The 13,901-nt window shown below is 45.9% G+C and overlaps 1 protein-coding gene across 1 annotated transcript in view; it reads right to left on the bottom strand.

The window, feature by feature from the left end:
* LOC119969285 (TSC22 domain family protein 1-like) overlaps positions 1-13,901 on the bottom strand; it is a 229,973-nt gene that overhangs the window by 145,307 nt on the left and 70,765 nt on the right. The gene's annotated exons all lie outside the window — the stretch shown is intronic.

The raw sequence follows: 13,901 nt of genomic DNA, 5'->3' as shown, positions 1-13,901 counted from the left end.
AGTAGTTTACTTGCAACATAATGATTCAATTTCACATACAAGCAGTGGTAAAATTGTCACACCCAGTGAATGCATGAAAAGAATGGGCCACAAATATGTTTTCAAATTTAGGGCCTCACGGTAGCATGGTGGTTAGCATCAATGCTTCACAGCTCCAGGGTCCCAGGTTCGATTCCCGGCTGGGTCACTGTCTGTGTGGAGTCTGCACGTCCTCCCCGTGTGTGCGTGGGTTTCCTCCGGGTGCTCCGGTTTCCTCCCACAGTCCAAAGATGTGCGGGTTAGGTGGATTGGCCATGCTAAATTGCCCGTAGTGTAAGGTTAATGGGGGGATTGTTGGGTATACGGGTTACGTGGGTTTAAGTAGGGTGATCATTGCTCGGCACAACATCGAGGGCCGAAGGGCCTGTTCTGTGCTGTACTGTTCTATGTCTATGCTCCACAGGAAGACTGGCTGTTATTAAATGTGAGAGATCAGTACGAAGGTTGTTCACCAAACCCCAAATGTATAATGTACCTTTGAAGAACAGTTCCATTTTTTAATAGCCAGAATTTGGTGGCTGTGCGTGTCCAAGCTGAAACTGTTCAGAATTCTGCACCAATTTTTCCAAACTCACTGGTAGGAAAGGCTTTGTTTATATTCCTCCTGCTCAAACTCTAATTTTTTTAATCTCTTCCCCTCTCCCTTTATTAATCTGCATCTATTTACAGCAGTGGGAAACAGAAGCAACTCCAAGTCAGTGGATACTTGCAATTGATTGCAATTTCAAAAGGCGGCTCAAATTACACCAAAAGCTAGGAGGTCGAAACCAGAGATTTTGCTGTCACTTGAAGCACTAAACTGAATTGGAGCCCTGCAATCAAACAATTTAACATACTTGTTTTTTGCAGTGGTTTTCCAGTGGTCTATGCCTAAACATTGAGGATTAGTAACCATGATGCTCAACTGATTAGTATCAGTTCACATGAATTTAAAACAGACTTGAACTACATTAATTATAAATCGTTTTTCACTTGTAAGATAGTCGAGTTGCAAGTTGAAAGGATGGAAAGCATTGCGGAGCAAAACTTGCTGGGAAAAATGTAGCTGCCTGACAGTTTTAAAAGATCGACCACTAGATGGCAAAACACACCAATAATTATTTAAATCCATCAGCAGTTGATGTACCTAACCTTTTGGTCTACAGGAAACATTTGTAGATATTCCTTTTACCTCAACTAGGACAGCTAAGTTTGCTCAGCGTTAATACTGCACCAGCTCCATTTCATACAATAGATCAACCAAATGTTACAGATAGCCATAAGGGGATCGACTGGCAACGACAGTACACCTGGAAACGGCATCTTAGCGCAAGACATTATGGAGAAAATGCTCTATAAATGGCATGGTTTATGCTTCCAGCTTATGGCGTTATAACAGTCTGGTGGCCTAACAGACTCAACATACTCATAAATATGCACCTCCCTCTCCCAACCTTGTACTTTAATTTATATTTATTTCACTGTTTTGAGCAGGACTCCTGCTTATTATTAGAAAGTCAGAGACAGGAAATCAGTATTGCAATATGCAGCTCTAAAATTCAAATGCAAGTGAGGGAGGAGATGGACTAGGAAAATGGTGTAGTAAATATTAAAGAGCATGCCGTTTGGCATGTCACATTGTTACATTATCACATACCCACAGGGCATGGAGCAATTCATGCTCCTGGCCCCCCCAAGTGCATTTGAAGCTCTCTTGGCAATGATGACCGGCACCAAGCATGAAATATTCAGGTCAAAGTTGGACAATGTGAATTGACAGTTGAACAGCAGAGGGATCACCGATAATTAGTAACAGCTAAAGATTTGCCATTCTTCAACAATACTCATAACCCTAATACTTGGTATTAAGAAACTCCACTCAAATAAAATTAATGTTATAGACATTTCAAAATGGAATTGGAGACTGTGCTAAAACTGATGGCTTGTAAGCCCGGTTAAAAATTTGTTCATGGGGTGTGAACATGGGAATTAGGAGAAGTAGGCAATTCAGCCCCTCAAGCCTGCTCCACCATTCAAACATGGCTGATCTCTTGCTGGCCTCAAAGCCACCTCCCTACCTGTTCCCCATATCCCTTTAACCCATTTTTAAAAAAATCAGAAATATATCTATTTCCTTCTTGAAACCATTGAATGACTGACTCCACTGCATTATGGGGCAGCAAATTCCACAAATTCACCACCCTTTGCGAGGAGTAGTTCCTCATCATCACCGTTCTAAATCTACCGCCTCTCAACCTACATAATAATCTTTATTAGTGTCACAAGTAGGCTTACATTAACACCGCAATGAAGTTACTGTGAGAATCCCCTAGTCGCCACACTCCGTCGCCTATTTGAGTAAACTGAGGGAGAATTCAGAATGTCCAATTCACCTAACAACCATGTATTTTGGGATGAAACTTGTGGGAGGAAACCAGAGCGCCCGGAGGAAACCCACACAGACACGGGGAGAACGTGCAGACTCCGCAGATAGTGGCGCAAGCAGGGAATCAAACTTGGGTCCCTGGCACTGTGAAACTACAGTGCTAACCACTGTGCTACCGTGCAACCTCTTGTTCTAGATTTCCCTACAAAGGGGAAACATTTGGTCTACGTTTACTTTATCAATCCATTTTAGTATTTTATATACCTCTCAGATCCCCTCATCCTTCTAAGCTCCAGCTAGTATAAGCCCAAACTCTTTAATCTCTCCTCATACGTTAATCCTTTCACCAGAATCAATCTGGTGAACCTCCTCTGAACTGCATGCAATGCCACCATATCCTTCCTCAAAAACTGGCCTATACTACAGATGTGGTCTCACCAACACGCTATACGATTGCAACAACATTGCTCTTCTTTATACTCTCATCATTATTACGCTCACCAGTATCTTACTCTAAAAGGGCCAATATTTACTTTAGCTATTCTCTTTCTCTTCAGCACGGTAGCATTGTGGATAGCACAATCGCTTCACAGCTCCAGGGTCCCAGATTCGATTCCGGCTTGGGTCACTGTCTGTGCGGAGTCTGCACATCCTCCCTGTGTGCGCATGGGTTTCCTCCGGGTGCTCCGGTTTCCTCCCACGGTCCAAAGTTGTGCAGGTTAGGTGGATTGGCCATGATAAATTGCCCTTAGTGTCCAAAATTGCCCTTAGTGTTGGGTGGGGTTACTGGGCTATGGGGATAGGGTGGAGGTGTTAACCTTGGGTAGGGTGCTCTTTCCAGGAGCCAGTGCAGACTCGATGGGCCGAATGGCCTCCTTCTGCACTGTAAATTCTATGTAAATCCTTATAGAAGCTTTTGGTATCAGTGTTTATGTTTTCTGCTAGTTTCCTTTCATAGTTCATCTTGGCTCTTTTGATTTTTTTTTAGTAGCCTTTTGCTGAATTTTAAAGTTCTCCTCATTCTCCAGCTTACCACAAGGGTATGCAGTTTGTATGCCCTAGTTTTTGCCTTTATGACTTCCTCGTTTAGCCATGGAATGTTTTTCTCCCTTGTACAATTCCTCTTCCTCTCAGGAATATAATTTGAGAGGTGTTTAATATGTCTGAACATCTACCATTGGTCCTCAATTGTCCTACCCTCCATTATTTGTGCCCAGTCTACTTGGACCAACTCTTTCCTTAGGTTTGTATAATTACCTTAGCCCAACGCTAAAACTTCAGTATGGCACTCTGTCTTCTCTCGCTCAATCTGAATTTGAAATTCTAGCATGCTGTGAACACTCCAAGTCCAAGAGGACTTTTAATGACAAGACTATTTATCAACCCTTCTTCGTTATACAATACCAAATCTAAAATAGCCTGCTTCCTGGTTGTCTCCATAACATATTGCTCCAAAAAACAATCCCTCATACATTCTATGAAATCTCCCTCAAGGTTATCCTTGCCAATTTGATGAATCCAGCCAATATGCATGTTAAAATCACCCATGATTACTGTTGTGCCTTTCAAACAAGCCCTCATTATTTCTTGATTTAACTAGGCTCCACTTGGGTAGTATTGCTCAGGGCCTGTAAATTACTCCTCCCAAGGAGTTTTTTCCCTTGCTTTTTTTAAATTTTCATCCAGATCGATTCAACATTTTGGCCCTTAGTGCCAATATCATTCCTGCATACAGTCTTGATGTCATCTTTAACCAATAAAGCAACTCCACCTCCTGATCCATCCTGTCTATCCTTTCGGAATACCGAGTACCCTTGGACATTCAACTCACAGTCCGAGTCCTCCAGCAACCATGTTTCAATAATCCACACTAAATCTTACCTATTTGTCTCTATTTGTGCCGTCAGTTCATTGACCTGATTCCGAATATTGCGTGCATTTGAATACAATGTTTTTCAAAATGCACTACTGATTTGGATTGGATTGGATTTGTTTATTGTCACGTGTACCGAGGTACAGTGAAAAGTATTTTTCTGCAAGCAGCTCAACAGATCATTCAGTACATGGGAAGAAAAGGGAATTAAACAGAATTCAAGAAAATACATGAGAATACATAATAGGGCAACACAATATATACAATGTAACTACATAAGCATTGGCATCGGATGAAGCATACATGGGTGTAGTGTTAATGAGGTCAGTCCATAAGAGGGTCATTTAGGAGTCTGGTGACAGTGGGGAAGAAGCTGTTTTGAGTCTGTTCATGCGTGTTCTCAGACTTCGGAATCTCCTGCCCGATGGAAGAAGTTGGAAAAGTGAGTAAGCCGGATGGGAGGGATCCTTGATTATGCTGCCCGCTTTCCCCCGGCAGCGGGAGGTGTAGATGGAATCAATGGATGGGAGGCAGGTTCGTGTGATGGACTGGGCGGTATTCACGACTCTCTGAAGTTCCTTGCGGTCCTGGGCCGAGCAGTTGCCATACCAGGCTGTGATGCAGCCCGATAGGATGCTCTCTATAGTGCATCTGTAAAAGTTGGTGAGGGTTAATGTGGACATGCCGAATTTCCTTAGTTTCCTGAGAAAGTATAGGCGCTGTTGTGCTTTCTTGCTTTCTTGGTGATAGCGTCGACGTGAGTGGACCAGGATAGATTTTTGGTGATGTGCACCCCTAGGAATTTAAAACTGCTCACCATCTCTACCTCGGTTCCGTTGATGCTGACAGGGGTGTGTACAGTACTTTGCTTCCTGAAGTCGATGACCAGCTCTTTAGTTTTGCTGGCATTGAGGGAGAGATTGTTGTCGTTACACCACTCTGCTAGGTTCTCAATCTCCCTCCTGTATTCGGACTCGTCGTTATTCGAGATCCGGCCCACTATGGTCGTATCGTCAGCAAACTTGTAGATGGAGTTGGAACCAAGTTTTGCCATGCAGTCGTGTGTGTACAGGGAGTAGAGTAGGGGGCTAAGTACGCAGCCTTGCGGGGCACCGGTATTGAGGACTATTGTGGAGGAGGAGTTGGTGTTCATTCTTACTGACTGTGGTCTGTTGGTCAGAAAGTCAAGGATCCAGTTGCAGAGTGGAGAGCCACGTCCTAGGTTTTGGAGCTTTGATATGAGCTTGGCTGGGATTATGGTGTTGAAGGCGGAGCTGTAGTCAATAAGTAGGAGTCTGATGTAGGAGTCCTTGTTTTCGAGATGCTCTAGGGATGAGTGTAGGGCCAGGGAAATGGCGTCTGATGTGGACCGGTTGCGACGGTATGCGAATTGAAGTGGGTCAAGGCGTTCCGGGAGTATGGAGGTGATGCGCTTCATGATCAGCCACTCGAAGCACTTCATTACAACTGACGTCAGGGCCACCGGGCGGAAGTCATTGAGGCATGTTGCCTGGTTGTTCTTTGGTACCGGTATGATGGTGGTCTTCTTGAAGCAGGTGGGGACCTCGGAGTGGAGTAGGGATAGGTTAAAGATGTCTGTGAATACCTCTGCCAGCTGGTATGCGCAGGCTCTGAGTGCACGACCAGGGATCCCGTCCGGGCCCATCGCCTTCCATGGGTTCACTTTCAGGAAGGCCGATCTGACTTCGGAAACTGTGATGGTGGGTATGGGTGAATTATGGGTTACTGGGGCACTCGACAGCGGATTGTTGGTTACCTGCTCAAACCGAGCATAGAATGCATTAAGTTCATCGGGATGGGGTGCGCTGCTGCCAGAGATACTGGTCGGCTTCGCTTTGTAGCCAGTTATGTTGTTTAGTCCTTGCCACAACCGCCGAGAGTCTGTCTGTGACTCTAGCTTAGTTTGATATTCTCTCTTGGCATCTCGGATGGCTTTGCGGAGGTCGTACCTGGATTTCTTGTATAGGAAAGGGTCGTCTGCCTTGAACGCCTCAGATCTGTCCTTCAGTAGGGAGTCAATCTTGCGGTTGAGCCATGGTTTCCGGTTGGGGAACGTACATACTGCTTTCTTTGGCACGCAGTCGTCCACACATCTGCTGATGAAGTCTGTGACGGTGGTGACATACTCATTTAAGTTAGTCGCTGAGTTCTTAAATATGGACCAGTCCACCGTCTCAAAGCAGTCACACAAGAGCTCTTCTGTCTCCTCGGACCAGCACTGCACAACCTTCTTAGCTGGATTCTCCCGCTTGAGTTTCTGCTTGTAAGCCGGGAGAAGGAGCACAGTCTTATGGTCCGATTTCCCCAAGTGCGGTCGGGGGATGGAACGGTCGGCGCCCTTGATTTTTGAGTAGTAGTGGTCAAGAGTGTTGTCGCCCCTGGTGGGACAGGAGATGTGCTGGTGGAATTTTGGCAGTACACTGAGGTTGGCTTTGTTGAAGTCTCCGGCCACAATGAACAAGGCCTCCAGGTGTTCTGTTTCATAGTTGTTTATGACTGTGTACAGTTCATCCAGCGCCTTCCTCACTTCTGCCTGGGGTGGGATGTAGACCGCTGTGATAATGGCTGAAGTGAACTCACGTGGAAGATAGTATGGGCGGCACTTTACGGTCAAGTATTCCAGGTCTGGGGAGCAATAGGTCGCCAGGGTCACCACATCCAAGCACCAGGAGGAGTTGATGAGGAGGCAAACCCCTCCACCCTTCGCTTTGCCCGAAGATGCCGTGCGGTCCGCCCGGTGAATTGAGAAGCCTTCAGGTTGTATGGCACAGTCCGGTGAGGCGGGGGTGAGCCATGTCTCCGTGAAACAGAGCACACAGCAGTCTCTTACTTCCCTCTGAGAGGTAAGTCTGGCGTTAAGTTCATCCAGCTTGTTTTCAATCGCTTGGACGTTTGCCAGGAGTATGCTGGGGAGAGGGGTCTTGAAACCGCGTTCCTTCAGTCTAACCTGCAGACCGCTGTGTTTCCCTCGCTTTCTCGGTCGGCGGCTGCTGCTGGATGATCCTGGGATCCGATGGGCGACGTCCGCCCTTGTGGAAGGTAGGTGGTTGCTGTAGGAGCAAGGGATTTGTCTTTCCCTTACAGTATTATTTTGTGCACTGTGCTTTTCACACATTCAGACCTCCTTTATTAATCTATGATAACGCTCAGCCTCATCTTTAACTTTCATTCCCACAGTCACCTTGCATTTTGATTTTCCCTCTGCAGTCGTTAGACTGGCTCTGCCTGTTTCATCCTATTAACCTCTACCTTCTACTCATGTGCTGACCTGCTGCTATGGTTCCCATTAAACATTACACTTACTGTAGTTTTGCCCTTCCTTTCCCCTCCCCCATTTGCTAGTTTAAAATCCTTGTGGCCACACTATCTATCTTTTCCGCTAGAACACTAGTCCCGGATTGGTTCAGGTGGAGACCGTCCCAATGGTACAGATCCCTCCTGTCCCAATACTGATGCCAGTGCCCCATTAAATGGGACCCGTCTTTCCCGCACCATTTCTTCAGCCATGGATGTCTTTACTTCCTTAATTTTGACATCCCTATGCCACTTTGCATGTGGCTCAGATAGGAATCCTGAAATTATAACCCTTGAGGACCTGTTGTTTAATTTTATTCCTAGGTCCTGAGAATCCCCAAACAGATCCTCTTTCCTATGTTGTTTATCTCAAAGTGGACCCCCCCGTTAGAGATGTCCCTCACCGCATCCTGGTAGGCAACATATCATGCAGGACTCTTGGTCCTACTTGCAAAGGATGCCATCAGTTCCCCTAATATAGAATCCCCTACCATTTGTCTTTTTGCTCCCCATGCTTGAATCGCCTCCAGTATCACGGTGTAGTGGTCAGCTAGCTCATCCTCCTACAGTCCTTTTCCACAGCTACAGAAGGAACAAGTACCTTGTACCTGTTGGACAAGGTCAAGAGCTGTGGCCCTTCCATTTCGGAATTCAGGATCCCTCTACCTGTCTTACTCGCAGTCACACGCTGCTGTCCCTGACCACTTGTTAAATTTGAAGTATTTCATCCACGGGGTGTTACCGCCCCCTGAAACAAAGCTTCCAGGTAACTCTCCCGGATGTGCTGCAGTGCCTGTAGTTCAGACTCCAGTTCATCAGTTCTGAGCCAAAATTCCTCGAACAACAAACACTTGCCAGCTCCCACATCACGAAGTGACAGCGCATTGCCTGCCCATCCATCTCTACATAGTTAATTAGTTTTGCAGTGTTTTTTGTTTTCAAATTTAACAGATTCCCTAACAATCAATCAAGTCAGAGCTTTTTTGTGATATCAGTTTTTCAGGGCTTTTTTCCATCTTTGATGGAATCCCTGATACTCACCGGTCTGACGCTCCGCCCTCAGAGACTGCTCCCTGGAGACTAGGCCAGCATTTACTGCCTAGTCTTAAATGACCTTAAGAAGGTGGTGATGAGCTGCCTTCCTGAACCATTGTGGCCCACAATGCTGCGAGGGTGGCAGTTCCAGTATTTTGACCCAGTGACAGTAAAAGAAAGGTGATATAGCTCCAGGTAATATGGTGCGTGGCTTGGAGGAAACTTGCAGATGATGTTGTTCCCATGCATCTATCTGCTGCCCTTGTCCTTTGAGATGGTGGAGGTCGTTGGGAGGTGTGTGCCGCAATGGTTAGCACTGGGACTGCTGCACTGAGGACTCGGGTTCGAATCCCGGCCCTGGGTCACTGTCCGTGTAGCATCTGCACATTCTCCCGTTGTCTGCATGGGTTTCACCCCCACAACCCAAAGATTTGCAGGTTAGGTGGATTGACCATGCCAAATTGCCCCTCAATTGGAAAAAAAATAATTGGGTACTCTAAATTTAAAAAAAAAGATGGCAGAGGTCATAGTTTTGAAAGGAGCTGTCAAAGGAGCCTTTGAGTTGTTGCACTGCATCAGACTGGAGGTAGAAGAACTCAACTCTAGTGCACAGGTCATTGCATTGTTTAGCTTTAGGGAAGGATTGGTGGATTGGACTGGTCATCTGATGGTTCTCTAATGCTTATTAGTTTGTCAATAGGCCATCAGGCTAACAAATTGCATTTCTATTTGTAGTACCTTTAACAATAAAACAATACATCTTCCGTTTGGAGGTCTTGTGGCACAGTGCGCCTCTGGGCCAGGAAGCTCCAGGTTCCAGTCCAACTTCAGGACTTGATGTAGAAGGACGGGGCATTCATAACATGGCCAGACAGTTTGATCATCAACTTGGAAATCCTTCCAATAAGCTTGATGGGAGAGAGTAAAAATAGGGAGTTTCCTAGTGAGCCATAATACAAACACTGCAGAACCTGGTCAAGCATGGACCAATACAAAATCAAAAATGGAAGCCCACAGTCACCAACACCCTCTTATGCATGGTACCTGAAAAAAGAAAATGATGGATCTCACTGAAATTCGGGGGGAAATTTCAAATAGATAAAGCGGTGTTATGCTTCAGTGCAGAGAAGGTAAATCAACACTCAGTGCAATACTGAAAACACCTGGCCACAACTTTAACAAGGGGTAAAGTTAGGATTGATAGCAACAAATGCCTAGATCCACAATGCTGTAAAGACAGTGACTAGCCAGGGCCAAACTGACCAAGAGGATCCCAGGTTTATCTCCAGTCTGTGCCAAGAGAGCGGATCTCAACTGGTGGGGACAGCAAGGGAGCCATAATCAGCCTCAGCGCCTTTGTTAGCAAAGAAGGGACATTATCAGCCAGGAGTTACCTGTTGAAACGGCACATGGACAATGGGAAAGACAGGATGGAATGCCCTCCTGGTCCTTCTCACAAGACACCCTGCCAAACTAGTTTCTCATGAAATTGGTCACTAACATAAGAACATAAGAACTAGGAGCAGGAGTAGGCCATCTGGCCCCTCGAGCCTGCTCCACCATTCAATGAGATCATGGCTGATCTTTTGTGGACTCAGCTCCACTTTCCGGCCCGAACACCATAACCCTTAATCCCTTTATTCTTCAAAAAACTATCTATCTTTACCTTAAAAACATGTACTGAAGGAGCCTCAACTGCTTCACTGGGAAAGGAATTCCATAGATTCACAACCCTTTGGGTGAAGAAGTTCCTCCTAAACTCAACCTAAATCTACTTCCCCTTATTTTGAGGCTATGTCCCCTAGTTCTGCTTTCACCCACCAGTGCAAACAACCTGCCCGCATCTATCCTATCTATTCCCTTCATAATTTTTAATGTTTCTATAAGATCCCCCCTCATCCTTCTAAATTCCAAAGAGTACAGTCCCAGTCTACTCAACCTCTCCTCATAATCCAACCCCTTCAGCTCTGGGATTAACCGAGTGAATCTCCTCTGCACACCCTCCAGTGCCAGTATGTCCTTTCTCAAGTAAGGAGACCAAAACTGAACACAATACTCCAGGTGTGGCCTCACTAACACCTTATACAATTGCAACATAACCTCCCTAGTCTTAAACTCCATCCCTCTAGCAATGAAGGACAAAATTCCAACAACCAGCAAGGAATCATCAACTTCAGAAGAGAGGACAAAACCGTAGGTTTGAAAATAAACAAACAAGAGGCTTGAAGCAGCCAACGGGAATAGGTATTAACACTGCATGCAGGAGGTCCATTAAGTGTTGGAAGGGACCGCCACTGTGACATCAAGCTTAATATAAGATAGGTGCATTACCCTCTTGTTTCTTGCAGTTGGGAATCGGTGCCAAATTTCTTCCCTCATCCCAGCTAATCCTTAACACTGACAGAAGCATAGCCTAGCCGAGTCAACGATAAAAACGCGCGTTGTGGGGTGGATGAGTGGGGCTGCCTTATTGATCGGTTTAGTTGGGTGTGCGACCAATAGGAGTCCAGGTTACAAACAATAATAAGGCTTAACAAGTATACCGTTTTGGATACTGTTGCGGGGGACGACTTACCAGGGGTAAGCAATAGGGCAAAGGTCTCTGGCACAGAGTCTGTCCCTGTTGCTCAGAAGGGAAGGGAGAAGAGGAACAGAGCACTTGTCATTGGGGACTCCATAATTAGAGGAACAGACAGGAGGTTCTGTGGGAACGAAAGAGACTCACGGTTGGTGTGTTGCCTCCCAGGTGCCAGGGTTCGTGATGTCTCTGATCGTGTTTTTGGGATCCTTAAGGGGGAGGGGGAGCAACCGCAAGTCGTGGTCCACATAGGTACCAACGACATAGGTAGGAAGAGAGATGGGGATTTGAGACAGAAATTCAGGGAGCTAGGGTGGAAGCTGAGAGCTAGAACAAACAGAGTTGTTATCTCTGGGTTGTTACCCGTGCCACGTGCTAGTGAAGTGAGAAATAAGGAGAGAGATGAGTTGAACACATGGCTACAGGGATGGTGCAGGAGGGACGGTTTTGGTTTCCTGGATAATTGGGGCTCATTCTGGGGTATGTGGTACCTCTACAAACAGGATGGTCTTCACCTGAACCAGAGGGGTACCAATATCCTGGGGGGGATTTGCTAGTGCTCTTCGGGGGGGTTTAAACTAATTCAGCAGGGGGATGTGAACCTAAATTGTAGTCCCAGTGTACAGGATGTTGAGAGTAGTGAGGTCAGGGATAGGGTTAAAAGTTCGAAAGAGGGCACCGGCAAGCAGGACGCTGGTTTGAAGTGTGTCTACTTCAACGCCAGGAGCATCCGGAATAAGGTGGGTGAGCTTGAAGCATGGGTTGGTACCTGGGATCTCGATGTTGTGGCGATTTCGGAGACATGGGTAGAGCAGGGACAGGAATGGTTGTTGCAGGTTCCAGGATTTAGATGTTTCTGTAAGAACAGAGAAGATGGTAAAAGAGGGGGGGGGTGTGGCATTGTTAATCGAGGAAAGTATTACGGCGGTAGAAAGGACGCTTGAGGACTCGTCTACTGAGGTAGTATGGGCCGAGATTAGGAACAGTAGAGGAGAGGTCACCCTGTTGGGAGTTGTCTATAGACCTCCGAATAGTTCCAGAGATGTAGAGGAAAGGATTGCAAAGATGATTCTTGACAGGAGCGAGAGTAACAGGGTAGTTGTTATGGGGGACTTTAACTTTCCAAATATTGACTGGAAAGACTATAGTTCGAGTACTATAGATGGGTCAGTTTTTGTGCAGTGTGTGCAGGAGGGTTTTCTGACACAGTATGTAGACAGGCCAACAAGGGGCGAGGCCACATTGGATTTGGTACTGGGTAATGAACCGGGCCAGGTGTTAGATTTAGATGTAGGTGAGCACTTTGGTGATAGTGATCACAACTCGGTTATGTTTACTTTAGCAATGGGCAGGGATAGGTATATACCGCAAGGCAAGAATTATAGCTGGGGGAAAGGCAATTATGATGCTATTCGGCAAGATTTAGGATGTATAGGATGGGGAAGGAAACTGCAGGGGATGGGTACAATCGAAATGTGGAGCTTTTTCAAGGAACAGCTACTGCGTGTCCTTGATAAGTATGTACCTGTCAGGCAGGGAGGAAGTTGTCGAGCAAGGGAACCGTGGTTTACTAAGGAAGTTGAAGCACTTGTCAAGAGGAAGAAGAAGGCTTATGTTAGGATGAGACATGAAGGCTCAGTTAGGGCACTTGAGAGTTACAAGTTAGCCAGGAAGGACCTAAAGGGAAAGTTAAGAAGAGCGAGGAGAGGACACGAAAAGTCGTTGGCGGATAGGATCAAGGAAAACCCTAAGGCTTTCTGTAGGTATATCAGGAACAAAAGAATGACTAGAATAAGATTAGGGCCAATCAAGGATAGTAGTGGAAAGTTGTGTGTGGAATCAGAGGAGATAGGGGAAGCGTTAAATGGATATTTTTCGTCAGTGTTTACACTGGAGAAAGACAATGTTGTCGAGGAGAACACTCAGGTTCAGTCGACCAGGCTAGATGGAATTGAGGTTCAAAAGGAGGAGGTGTTAGCAATTTTGGAAAATGTCAAAATAGATAAGTCCCCTGGGCCAGATGGGATTTATCCTAGGATTCTCTGGGAAGCCAGGGAAGAGATTGCAGAGCCTTTGTCCTTGATCTTTATGTCGTCTTTGTCGACAGGAATAGTGCCGGAAGACTGGAGGATAGCAAATGTTGTCCCCTTGTTCAAGAAGGGGAGTAGAGACAACCCTGGTAATTACAAACCTGTGAGCCTTACTTCGGTTGAGAGTAAAATGTTAGAAAAGGTTATAAGAGATAGGGTTTATAATCATCTTGAAAAGAACAAGTTGATTAGCGATACTCAACACGGTTTTGTGAAGGGTAGGTCATGCCTCACAAACCTTATTGAGTTTTTTGAGAAGGTGACCAAACAGGTGGATCAGGGTAAAGCTGTTGATGTGGTGTATATGGATTTCAGTAAGGCGTTTGATAAGGTTCCCCACGGTAGGCTATTGCAGAAAATAAGGAAGTATGGAATTGAAGGTGATTTAGCGGTTTGGATCAGTAATTGGCTAGCTGAAAGAAGACAGAGGGTGGTGGTTGATGGCAAATGTTCATCCTGGAGTTCAGTTACTAGTGGTGTACCGCAAGGATATGTTTTGGGGCCACTGCTGTTTGTCATTTTTATAAATGACCTGGAAGAGGGTGTAGAAGGATGGGTTAGTAAATTTGCAGATGACACGAAGGTCGGTGGAGTTGTGGATAGTGC

This window comes from Scyliorhinus canicula, chromosome 7, assembly GCF_902713615.1.
Source record: "Scyliorhinus canicula chromosome 7, sScyCan1.1, whole genome shotgun sequence".
Classification (NCBI taxonomy): domain Eukaryota; kingdom Metazoa; phylum Chordata; class Chondrichthyes; order Carcharhiniformes; family Scyliorhinidae; genus Scyliorhinus; species Scyliorhinus canicula.
Note: the sequence above shows the minus strand (reverse complement) of the source record. Positions and strands in the feature narration are given on the sequence as shown.